The sequence below is a fragment of the Phyllobates terribilis genome, unplaced genomic scaffold (genome assembly GCF_046119375.1).
Source record: "Phyllobates terribilis strain yellow unplaced genomic scaffold, ASM4611937v1 Scaffold_1__5_contigs__length_1240528914, whole genome shotgun sequence".
NCBI classification, from domain to species: Eukaryota; Metazoa; Chordata; class Amphibia; order Anura; family Dendrobatidae; genus Phyllobates; species Phyllobates terribilis.
The window spans coordinates 997,619,803-997,632,978 of NW_027362761.1; positions in this window are offsets into that span (position 1 = coordinate 997,619,803).

A 13,176-nucleotide genomic window follows, 5' to 3' on the forward strand; every position below is an offset into this window, starting at 1 on the left:
TTGCTATACCGGCTAGAAAGGCACCACATAGGGTCAGGGAAACTGGCGCCAAGTTTACCAAGAGGAGGCCCGAGGCAGCCGGACAGAAGGGTTGGTAAGAAAGGCCAGACAAAGGACACACAAAGGGGGTCATGTGAAGCACTCCAAAGTTATCTGGGAGTTGTCTGGGCCCCTCACCTGGTGAGCACAGTACGACGTGGGCAGCCGTTACCTGCAGACGTGGTCTGGATAATAAGAACTGTGAGTAAAGGCCCTGGACTGCATCACTGACTCCGTGTCATTACTGCTGCTGCCCTGCACCATCACCCCCATCCTCCGCATACACTGCCCTGAGGCTATACTCCTCCCGTGGGGAGTTATGCTACGCTCTGCTGCACCCACAACACCAGCCTCAGCGGTCTACCCTGGAGCGGCGGTTCACTCTGACCGCAATCCACGGGTGGCGTAGTCGAACATTTAAACATCAAAACCACATAAATAGTTCCGCCACTGGTTTGACCGCCCTGAGCCACGGAACCGGGTTGCCGCCACGGAGACTACAACCACCAGCATCCACCAAAAAGGGTCCGGCTCCGGGTGTCCCAAGGCCCAGGGGGCGCGTCAGAACATTTTCATCACCTTTCACAATCACCAATGGGACAAGGCAGGGATGTTCTCTGTCCCCTCTCTTATACATCCTAGTGACGGAGCACCTGCTCTCATCAATTCGCCATAACCCCAATATTAGGTGGATTGAGGTGGGAGGCACCGAGTACAAGTGCTCTCTATTTGCTGATGATGTCCTAGTATATATCACTCAATCACATATATCCATCCATGCTGTTATGGCTGAAATAGATCACTTTGTTACATGGTCAAATTTTAAAATCAATGCAGCGAAGTCCGAGGCCCTCGATGTCTCCCTCCCCAAATCCATATAGGATTCCATCCAGTCCAACTTTCCCTTTGCCTGGCCCTCACAGGGTATCAAATACTTAGGAATTCCTATTCATAGAGACCTCTCCCATCTATGTTATCTTAATTTTGGGCCCTTTATTGAACAACTCCATACAGACCACGGTTGGCAAGTTAGAACTGTAAGATTCACTACGTGAACCACTGGTGTTTTGTGGAAAAGCACATGTACACTGTGTTCCAAATTATTATGCAAAAAGTGTTTAGGAGTGATAAGGGAAGAATTTGTTTGTTTGTCAGTTAAACTCATTGATGGTGATGTGTGTCAGGGCTCTTTATATCACTGTAAGCAATTGCAGACACCTGTGCTAATTAGTTTGGCAGGTGTGTCCAATGAAAGGCAAGACTACTTAAGAAGGCTGTCTCACATTATTAAGCAGCCTACATTTTCTGCCAAAATGGGAAAGAAAAAGGATGTGTCGGCTGCTGAGAAGCAACAAATTGTGGAGTGTTTAGGTCAAGGCATGACTACAATCAACATTGTGCGATGATCAGGATGAAGTGTCTTGGCAATCAAGAAGTATGTAGCTGATTCACAGTACACACGTGTGCGTGCTGATAAGGGCAAATTGAGGACTCTTTCCTACAGGCAATTACGTCAGGTTGAAAGAGCAGCGGCAAAAAAGCCTTGTCATAGCAGCAGACAAGTTTTTGAAGCTGCTTGTGCCTCCAACGTCCCCCGAACAACAAGATGCAGGGTCCTTCAGAGGTTTGCAGCTGTGCATACGCCATCCTGTCGACCTCCTCTATCCACTTCACACAAGCAGAAACGGCTCCAGTGGGCAAAACATTACATGAAGACTGATTTCAAAACTGTTTTGTTCACGGATGAGTGCCGTGCAGCGCTCGATGGTCCAGATGGATGGAGTGGAGGATGGCTGGTTGATGGACACCCCACGCAAACACGGCTACAGCGCCAACAAGGAGGAGGTGGAGTAATGTTTTGGGCTGGAATCATGGGGAGAGAGATTGTCGGCCCCTTTAGGATCCCTGAAGGCGCTAAAGATGAACTCCATAATGTATGTGGATTTTCTCAAACAGCACTTCCTGCCATGGTTCAAGAAGAAGAACCGTGTATTTCACAGCAAGATCATTTTTCTGCATGATAATGCACCATCTCATGCTGCACATAAAACATCTGCATCTCTGGCTGATATGGGCATAAAAGGGGACAAACTTATGGTGTGACCCCCATGCTCCCCTGACCTCTACCCCATTCAGAACCTTTGGAGCATCATTAAAAGGAGTGTCTATGATGGCGGGAGGCAGTTCACATCTAAGCAACAGCTCTGGGAGGGTATTCTGTCCTCATGCAAAACAATTGAAGCAGAAACCATCGAAAACCTGACAAATTCAATGGACGAGAGAGTTCAGAAGCTCCTTTCGAACAAGGGGTCCTATGTGAAAATGTAACATCACCTAGAATAAAGTTTTGAGTTGAAAACTGTTTGATTTCAGTTTCTAACAACCTGCTAATGCTTATAATTTCAAAAATGACCATTTTTTTGGTCTTTATTAAAATGAAAAGGTTGATCGAAAAGTTTGGGGGATCTAAGAGTGTGGCAACCCAGTAGTCATGATTACTTCGAATTCTGACAATATGAGGGTCATGCTGCAGGTAGTGCAGCAAGAAGGCACTTATGTGTCTTGCGCATCTCGGAGCCCCAAAATTATTTTCCGGGCTAGATGCAGCTAAAAATTATTATTAATTTTAAATCTGGTGAAGCTTTAGTATAGATGGCCTAATAGGATCAGTGCTGCACACTGCTACAAAGCCCAAATTATTTTCCAGTCAAGATACAGATAAACATGATTAGTAATTTTAAATCTAGTGGAGCTTATTATAGATGGCCTAATAGAATCAGTGCTGCACACTGCTACAAAGCCCAAATTATTTTCCAGCCAAGATACAGATAAACATGATTAGTAATTTGAAAGCTTAAAACGGTTGGTAGGGTGATTTTAACCAATCATCAAGCTTTTACTCTCCCCAGGATGACACAGGGGTAGAAAAGTCGTTTCGGATCCATGATTTGTTCATCTTTATGAACGTGAGTCTGTCTACATTATCAGTGGAGAGCCGCGTGCGCTTATCTGTCAGCACACCACCAGCAGCGCTGAACACACGATCAGACAGAACGCTGGCTGCGGGGCATGACAAGATCTCCAAGGCGTAAGTGGCTAGCTCCAGCCATTTATCCAGATTGGAAGCCCAAAAAGAGCAAGGGTCCAGTGACACAGTCGTGGCTTCAATGTTTACTTGGAGATACTCCTGTACCATCGTCTCTAGGCGTTGACTATGTGTCAGACTTCTTGTCTCCTGTGGCCTTGCAAAGGATGGGCTAAAAAAGTGGTGAAATGATTCCACAAAATTGATGTTACCAGCAGATACTGTGGTTCTGTTACGGTTTGAGTGCTGAACACTTGACGGTCCCACGGTTGGCAAGTTGGAACTGTGAGATTTACTACGTGCACCACTGGTATTTTGTGGAAAAGCACATGTAAGATTCTGCAACAGTCTCTGCTGATACTCCTGCATGCGTGCATCCCTTTCTATGGCAGGAATAATTTCTGCAAATTTACTTTTGTACCGGGGATCTAACAGTGTGGCAACCCAGTAGTCAGGATTATTTCTAATTCTCACAATTCGAGGGTCATGTTGCAGGTAGTGCAGCAAGAAGGCACTCATGTGTGTTGCGCATCCAGGAGCACCAAGTCCCTGTTGTGTTGGTGGCGAGGTAACAATCATGCTTCCTTCCTCTGTCCTCTCCCCCCAACCTCGCACAACAGAAATGTGATCAAGGTCTCCCTCATCTGATGAGTCTTCCATCAGTTCGTCCTCCACTTCTTCCTGGGCTCCTGCACCTTCCTCACTAGTTTGGCTGCTACCATGCACCCTGGTAAAACCATCTCCCCCACCCTCACATGCCTGCCGCCTTGGTGCTGCCGACCGTCTGGACCTTGCAGATGTTAGCCCTTCCGCATACAACTCCTCCTCCTCTACTTCCTCCACCTCCTCTTGTGCCACCACCTGACTCCGAATTCTGTTTAACATGTGCTCCAGCATGTAAATCACCGGAATAGTCATGCTGATAATGGCATCGTCAGCACTAAACATCTTCGTTGCCATTTCAAAGCTGTGCAGAAGGGTGCATAGGTCCCTGATCTGAGACCACTCCTCCAGCGTGATTTGCCCCACCTCTGGATCTCGTTGGCCCAGGCTATACGTCAGAACGTATTGCACCAGGGCTTGTCGGTGCTGCCACAGTCACTGCAACATGTGCAGAGTTGAATTCCACCGGGTAGGCACATTGCATTTTAGCCGGTGAAGTGGCAGGCCCAACGACTTCTGTAGAGATGTAAGTCGCTGAGCTGCGGGATGCGAACGGCGAAAGTGAGCACACAGCGACCGTGCCCTCTGCAGAAGGCCATCTAGTCTGGGATAGTGGGCTAAAAATTGCTGGACAACCAGGTTCAACACGTGAGCCATACAAGGCACGTGTGTGACATTGCCCCGGCGAAGGGCCGCACCCAGGTTTGCAGCATTTTCGCACACGGCCTTCCCTGGTTTCAAGTCCAGTGGAGACAACCACTCATGAAATTGGTTCTCCAGAGCTGACCACAACTCCTCAGCTGTGTGACTCACATTTCCCAGACATTTCAATGTAAAAACCGCCTGATGACGTTGAGCCCTACTGCCAGCATAGTAAGGAGGTGTGCAGGATCCCTTCTGCGCAGTTAGAAAACTTGTGGCTTGACCAGACAGGCTTTGGGTGCAGGTGGAAGACCGAGAGGAGGTTGAGGAGGCAGAAGCAGTGGAGGAACTTTGACATAAAGAGGATTGACGCACAACTCGTGGGGACGGCAAGACTTGGACAGCAGCCCCTTGTCCTGCTGTCACCATAGTTACCCAGTGCCCAGTCAGCGACATGTAACGCCCCTGTCCATGCCTACTCGTCCAAGTGTCTGTGGTGAAATGCACCCTGTCACACACAGAGTTTCTCAAAGAAGCGGTGATGTTGTGTGCGACATGCTGGTGGAGCGCAGGCACACCTTTCTTTGAGAAGTAGTGCCGAATGGGCATCTGGTACTGGGGCACTGTGACGGACATAAGGTCTCGAAAATCCTCTGTGTCCACTAGGCGGAAAGGCAGCATTTATGTAGCCAAGAACTTGCAGATGGTGAAATTCAACCTCTTAGCTTTCTCATGGCTAGGAGGAAATGGTCTTTTACTTGTCCACATCTGAGGGACCGAGGGCTGGCTATTGTGCTTAGACGGGGTTGATAAGGGTGTCCCCGGCAAACTGCCGGTTTGTGAGGAAGATGCAGGCGGACATGTTAGGTTGCCTTGATCCAAAGGTGGTGCTATCGATGTCGGACAGCGCTCAACACCAGCTGGTGTTACCACCTCCAAAGAAAATGATGACCTGCCAATCACGCTGGCTGTTGCGGGTAAAGAGGTGGCAGGTCTGCGCCCCAAAACAGGTGTGACTGCTGTCCCCCCAGTCACAGAGGATGAAGAGGCCGCGGATGCACAAGATATGGCAGACGGTGGTTGGCCCGGCCGGCTAGGCCGCATTGTAGCACACTGAGCTTCCCACTGCAACTTATGCTTCATGTCCATGTGCCGGTTCATGCATGAAGTACTCAAACTATGTATTTTTTGGCCTCTACTTAGCTTTTGCTGACAAATGTTACAGATAACACGAGTTGGGTCATCTTTATCGATCTGAAAAAATGCCCAGGCTATGCAAGGCTTAGCACCCATGCGACCTGAAGAGCCACCACGACTTGTGGTGAGAGGCAGAGTTGTGTTTGAGGATGCAGTTGTTGACGTGCTTCCAGTACTACGTCTCTGTCCAGGAAGGCGCAACCTGACCTCGTCATCACTAGCATCTTCCTCCACCTCCTCTGCTGACCTCATCTCTTGGCTGACTGTGGGTTGACAGTAAGTGGGATCTCCAACCTCATCATCATCACCCTGTGCGTTATCACACCCATCGTCCTCAGAGCCAACCTGTTCCTGCCCTGACAAAAAACTAAAGTTGTCGCTCCAATCAGGTATTTGAGTCTTATCATCGTCTTCCTCATTGTCTCCACCAACAGGAGTTACAGTTTGGGAATGAGGGTCTACATTATGGTCAGAACCTTCTGCATCTGGTCCTGGATCCGACTCATAAAGATTCTGGGCATCAGTGCAGATCATTTCCTCGTCTGGATTCACAGAAGCGCTGGAGTCGACCTCTGATTCCCAGGCTATAGTATGAGTAAACAGCTCTGCAGACTCAACCATCTGTTCTACCTCATACTCAGACGGGCAGCTGGAGATTTGGGAGCTGTGAGGAACCAAGTGCGATTGGGGTGACACCTTTGAGGACTGGAGTATTTGTGATGTTGAAGTTGATGTGGAGGAGAGCCCACTTAAAGGAGCACTTGATGTCCGTTGAAGCACCTGCTGTTTTTGTGCCTCATCTGGAATTTGTAGCGATTGGCGTGGCCGTAAGAAAGGGATCTTATCACATTGTCCGCTAAAAGAAGTAGACATTTTAGTTTGGCTGGAAGATGGTCTTTCTTCTGCAGATGTTACTGTTGCTTTAACACCTACCCCACGGACACAACCTTTTTTCCCCTTCCCAACACGCCTATTCCCCTTTCCACCAGCAGCAGGCCTTTTTCCACTCATTTTGGTGGTTAACTAATTAACAACTCTGGAGTTGTTTGCACAAAAAAACAATGGATGGGAACCGGGCAGAGCTGAGTGGCCAAACTGTGGTATTAGGCCAAAACTATTGGCTGGGTTGGATGCAGAAAAAAATTGTATTCAATTTGCAACCTGATGGAGGTCAGTATAGATGGACTAATAGAGAAAGTCCCACAAACTGCTAGAAGGCCAAATATTTTTTCAGAGCTAGATGCAGAAAAAAATATATTCAGTTTGCAACCTGATGGAGGTCAGTATAGATGGACTAATACAACAAGTCCCACACACAGCTAGAAGCCCAATATTTTTTCAGAGGTAGATGCAGAAAAAAATATATTCAGTTTGCAACCTGATGGAGGTCTGTATAGATGGATTAATAGAACAAGTCCCACACACAGCTAGAAGCCCAATATTTTTTCAGAGGTAGATGCAGAAAAAAATATATTCAGTTTGCAACCTGATGGAGGTCAGTATAGATGGACTAATACAACAAGTCCCACACACAGCTAGAAGCCCAATATTTTTTCAGAGGTAGATGCAGAAAAAAATATATTCAGTTTGCAAACTGATGGAGGTCTGTATAGATGGATTAATAGAACAAGTCCCACACACAGCTAGAAGCCCAATATTTTTTCAGAGGTAGATGCAGAAAAAAATATATTCAGTTTGCAACCTGATGGAGGTCAGTATAGATGGACTAATACAACAAGTCCCACACACAGCTAGAAGCCTAATATTTTTTCAGAGGTAGATGCAGAAAAAAATATATTCAGTTTGCAACCTGATGGAGGTCTGTATAGATGGATTAATAGAACAAGTCCCACACACAGCTAGAAGCCCAATATTTTTTCAGAGGTAGATGCAGAAAAAAATATATTCAGTTTGCAACCTGATAGAGGTCAGTATAGATGGACTAATACAACAAGTCCCACACACAGCTAGAAGCCCAATATTTTTTCAGAGGTAGATGCAGAAAAAAATATATTCAGTTTGCAACCTGATGGAGGTCTGTATAGATGGATTAATAGAACAAGTCCCACACACAGCCAGAAGCCCAATATTTTTTCATAGGTGGATGCAGAAAAAAATATATTCAGTTTGCAACCTGATGGAGGTCAGTATAGATGGTCTAATACAACAAGTCCCACACACAGCTAGAAGCCCAATATTTTTTCAGAGGTAGATGCAGAAAAAAATATATTCAGTTTGCAACCTGATGGAGGTCAGTATAGATGGACTAATACAACAAGTCCCACACACAGCTAGAAGCCCAATATTTTTTCAGAGGTAGATGCAGAAAAAAATATATTCAGTTTGCAACCTGATGGAGGTCTGTATAGATGGATTAATACAACAAGTCCCACACACAGCTAGAAGCCCAATATTTTTTCAGAGGTAGATGCAGAAAAAATTATATTCAGTTTGCAACCTGATGGAGGTCAGTATAGATGGACTAATACAACAAGTCCCACACACAGCTAGAAGCCTAATATTTTTCAGAGGTAGATGCAGAAAAAAATATATTCAGTTTGCAACCTGATGGAGGTCTGTATAGATGGATTAATAGAACAAGTCCCACACACAGCTAGAAGCCCAATATTTTTTCAGAGGTAGATGCAGAAAAAAATATATTCAGTTTGCAACCTGATAGAGGTCAGTATAGATGGACTAATACAACAAGTCCCACACACAGCTAGAAGCCCAATATTTTTTAAGAGGTAGATGCAGAAAAAAATATATTCAGTTTGCAACCTGATGGAGGTCTGTATAGATGGATTAATAGAACAAGTCCCACACACAGCCAGAAGCCCAATATTTTTTCATAGGTGGATGCAGAAAAAAATATATTCAGTTTGCAACCTGATGGAGGTCAGTATAGATGGTCTAATACAACAAGTCCCACACACAGCTAGAAGCCCAATATTTTTTCAGAGGTAGATGCAGAAAAAAATATATTCAGTTTGCAACCTGATGGAGGTCAGTATAGATGGACTAATACAACAAGTCCCACACACAGCTAGAAGCCCAATATTTTTTCAGAGGTAGATGCAGAAAAAAATATATTCAGTTTGCAACCTGATGGAGGTCTGTATAGATGGATTAATACAACAAGTCCCACACACAGCTAGAAGCCCAATATTTTTTCAGAGGTAGATGCAGAAAAAAATATATTCAGTTTGCAACCTGATAGAGGTCAGTATAGATGGACTAATACAACAAGTCCCACACACAGCTAGAAGCCCAATATTTTTTAAGAGGTAGATGCAGAAAAAAATATATTCAGTTTGCAACCTGATGGAGGTCTGTATAGATGGATTAATAGAACAAGTCCCACACACAGCCAGAAGCCCAATATTTTTTCATAGGTGGATGCAGAAAAAAATATATTCAGTTTGCAACCTGATGGAGGTCAGTATAGATGGTCTAATACAACAAGTCCCACACACAGCTAGAAGCCCAATATTTTTTCAGAGGTAGATGCAGAAAAAAATATATTCAGTTTGCAACCTGATGGAGGTCAGTATAGATGGACTAATACAACAAGTCCCACACACAGCTAGAAGCCCAATATTTTTTCAGAGGTAGATGCAGAAAAAAATATATTCAGTTTGCAACCTGATGGAGGTCTGTATAGATGGATTAATACAACAAGTCCCACACACAGCTAGAAGCCCAATATTTTTTCAGAGGTAGATGCAGAAAAAAATATATTCAGTTTGCAACCTGATGGAGGTCAGTATAGATGGACTAATACAACAAGTCCCACACACAGCTAGAAGCCTAATATTTTTTCAGAGGTAGATGCAGAAAAAAATATATTCAGTTTGCAACCTGATGGAGGTCGGTATAGATGGATTAATAGAACAAGTCCCACACACAGCTAGAAGCCCAATATTTTTTCAGAGGTAGATGCAGAAAAAAATATATTCAGTTTGCAACCTGATAGAGGTCAGTATAGATGGACTAATACAACAAGTCCCACACACAGCTAGAAGCCCAATATTTTTTCAGAGGTAGATGCAGAAAAAAATATATTCAGTTTGCAACCTGATGGAGGTCTGTATAGATGGATTAATAGAACAAGTCCCACACACAGCCAGAAGCCCAATATTTTTTCATAGGTGGATGCAGAAAAAAATATATTCAGTTTGCAACCTGATGGAGGTCAGTATAGATGGTCTAATACAACAAGTCCCACACACAGCTAGAAGCCCAATATTTTTTCAGAGGTAGATGCAGAAAAAAATATATTCAGTTTGCAACCTGATGGAGGTCAGTATAGATGGACTAATACAACAAGTCCCACACACAGCTAGAAGCCCAATATTTTTTCAGAGGTAGATGCAGAAAAAAATATATTCAGTTTGCAACCTGATGGAGGTCTGTATAGATGGATTAATACAACAAGTCCCACACACAGCTAGAAGCCCAATATTTTTTCAGAGGTAGATGCAGAAAAAAATATATTCAGTTTGCAACCTGATGGAGGTCTGTATAGATGGATTAATAGAACAAGTCCCACACACAGCTAGAAGCCCAATATTTTTTCAGAGCTAGATGCAGAAAAAAATATATTCAGTTTGCAACCTGATGGAGGTCAGTATAGATGGACTAATACAACAAGTCCCACAAACAGCTAGAAGCCCAATATTTTTTCAGAGGTAGATGCAGAAAAAAATATATTCAGTTTGCAACCTGATGGATTTCAGTATAGATGGACTAACAGAACAAGTCCCACACACAGCTAGAAGCCCAATATTTTTTCAGAGGTAGATGCAGACAAAAATATATTCAGTTTGCAACCTGATGGAGGTCTGTATAGATGGATTAATAGAACAAGTCCCACACACAGCTAGAAGCCCAATATTTTTTCAGAGGTAGATGCAGAAAAAAATATATTCAGTTTGCAACCTGATGGAGGTCAGTATAGATGGACTAATACAACAAGTCCCACACACAGCTAGAAGCCCAATATTTTTTCAGAGGTAGATGCAGAAAAAAATATATTCAGTTTGCAACCTGATGGAGGTCAGTATAGATGGACTAATACAACAAGTCCCACACACAGCTAGAAGCCCAATATTTTTTCAGAGGTAGATGCAGAAAAAAATATATTCAGCTTGCAACCTGATGGAGGTCTGTATAGATGGATTAATAGAACAAGTCCCACACACAGCTAGAAGCCCAATATTTTTTCAGAGGTAGATGCAGAAAAAAATATATTCAGTTTGCAACCTGATGGAGGTCTGTATAGATGGATTAATAGAACAAAGTCCCACACACAGCTAGAAGCCCAATATTTTTTCAGAGGTAGATGAAGAAAAAAATATGTGCAGTTTGCAACCTGATGGAGGTCAGTATAGATGGACTAATACAACAAGTCCCACACACAGTTAGAAGCCCAATATTTTTTCAGAGCTAGATGCAGAAAAAAATTATATTCAATTTGCAACCTGATGGAGGTCAGTATAGATGGACTAATAGAATGATGCTATGCCCAAAAGATTTTACTTCACTAGGTGCAGTAAAAAAATTGGTATTCTATACACAGGTGGTATATCTTGCAACACAGATAGGCTACTCCACTGACTAACACACTCTGCAATAGGCCAAAAAGGATTAGCTTTGCTAGATTCAGCCAAATGCTGTGAAAAAAACTTGCACAGCACTGGCACAGACCTGCCTGGCAAAAACTGATAGGAACTGATGTAACCTAGTCCTGAAAAGGACTCCAATTACAATTAGTCTTTACTCCCACAATCTATCAATTTAAGAGCACAGACCTGCCTGATAAAAGTCGTAGGAAATGCTGTAACCTAGTCCTTAAAAGGACTGCAATCACAACTATTCCCTACTCCCAAGCTATCTGTAGATTTGTGCGAAAATTGGCTTGAAATTAACAAGGTATAGCGCACACAGCAACAGCGGTGCCGTCTAACACGCAGCTGCAGCAGTGAGAAAATGGTGGCGACGGGGAAAATGGCTTGGTCTTATAGGGCAAGGACATGTGACATACACTGCCAATGACACATGCCCTTGCTTGTGTGAAAAAAAGCACTTCGCTCCGTGTGTGCGCTGCTGATAGGCTGACAGATTGCACCTCCCCACTGTAAATGCGGGAAAGAGAAAAAAAAAATGGAGATCTTCATTGTTCCTGCAGAGATCCATCCCCTGCCCCTCCCCCCACCCCGCTGTACACTCAAACTGCGTATTAACATTAATTTTCATCATTACTGAGAAAAAATCCAGTTATGATTTTGGTGCTCGAACAGTTATCGAACATAACCTCGAACAGCCGAATTTTTCTCAAATTGTTCGTGTTCGCCGAACGGCTGGAACACCGCCCAAAACAGCTCGAATTTGAGATTGGCGAACAGTTCGAGTAGAACAACGCTCATCTCTACTACTGAATAGACTGTTAGAATATTGTATTATGGCAAGAAAAAAGCCGCTAAGTAAAGAAAAACGAGTGGTCATCATTACTTTAAGAAATGAAGGTCAGTCAGTGTGAAAAATTGGGAAAACTTTGAAAGTGTCCCCAAGTGCAGTTGCAAAAACCATCAAGCACTACAAAGAACCTGGCTAACGTGAGGACCGCCCCAGAAAAGGAAGACCAAGAGTCACCTCTGCTTCTGAGGATAAGTTTATCCGAGTCACCAGCATCAGAAATCACAGGTTAACAGCAGCTCAGATTAGAGACCAGGTCAATGCCACACAGAGTTCTAGCAGCAGACACATCTCTTCAACAACTGTTAAGAGGAGACTTTGTGCAGCAGGCCTTCATGGTAAAATAGCTGCTAGGAAACCAATGCTAAGGACAGGCAACAAGCAAAAGAGACTTGTTTGGGCTAAAGAACAGAAGGAATGGACATTAGACCAGTGGAAATCTGTGCTTTGGTCTGATGAGTCCAAATTTGAGATCTTTGGTTCCAACCACCGTGTCTTTGTGCAAAGCAGAAAAGGTGAACGGATGGACTCTACATGCCTGGTTCCCACCGTGAAGCATGGAGGATGAGGTGTGATGGTGTGGGGGTGCTTTGCTGGTGACACTGTTGGGGATTTATTCAAAATTGCAGGCATACTGAACCAGCATGGCTACCACAGCATCTTGCAGCGGCATGCTATTCCATCCGGTTTGCGTTTAGTTGGACCATCATTTATTTTTCAACAGGAAAATGGCCCCAAACACACCTCCAGGCTGTGTAAGGGCTATTTGACCAAGAAGTAGAATGATGGGGTGCTACGCCAGATGACCTGGCCTCCACAGTCACCAGACCTGAACCCAATCGAGATGGTTTGGGGTGAGCTGGACCACAGAGTGAAGGCAAAAGGGCCAACAAGTGCTAAGCATCTCTGGGAACTCCTTCAAGATTGTTGGAAGACCATTTCCGGTGACTACCTCTTGAAGCTCATCAAGAGAATGCCAAGAGTGTGCAAAGCAGTCATCAAAGCAAAAGGTGGCTACTTTGAAGAACCTAGAATTTAAGACATATTTTCAGTTGTTTCACACTTTTTTGTTA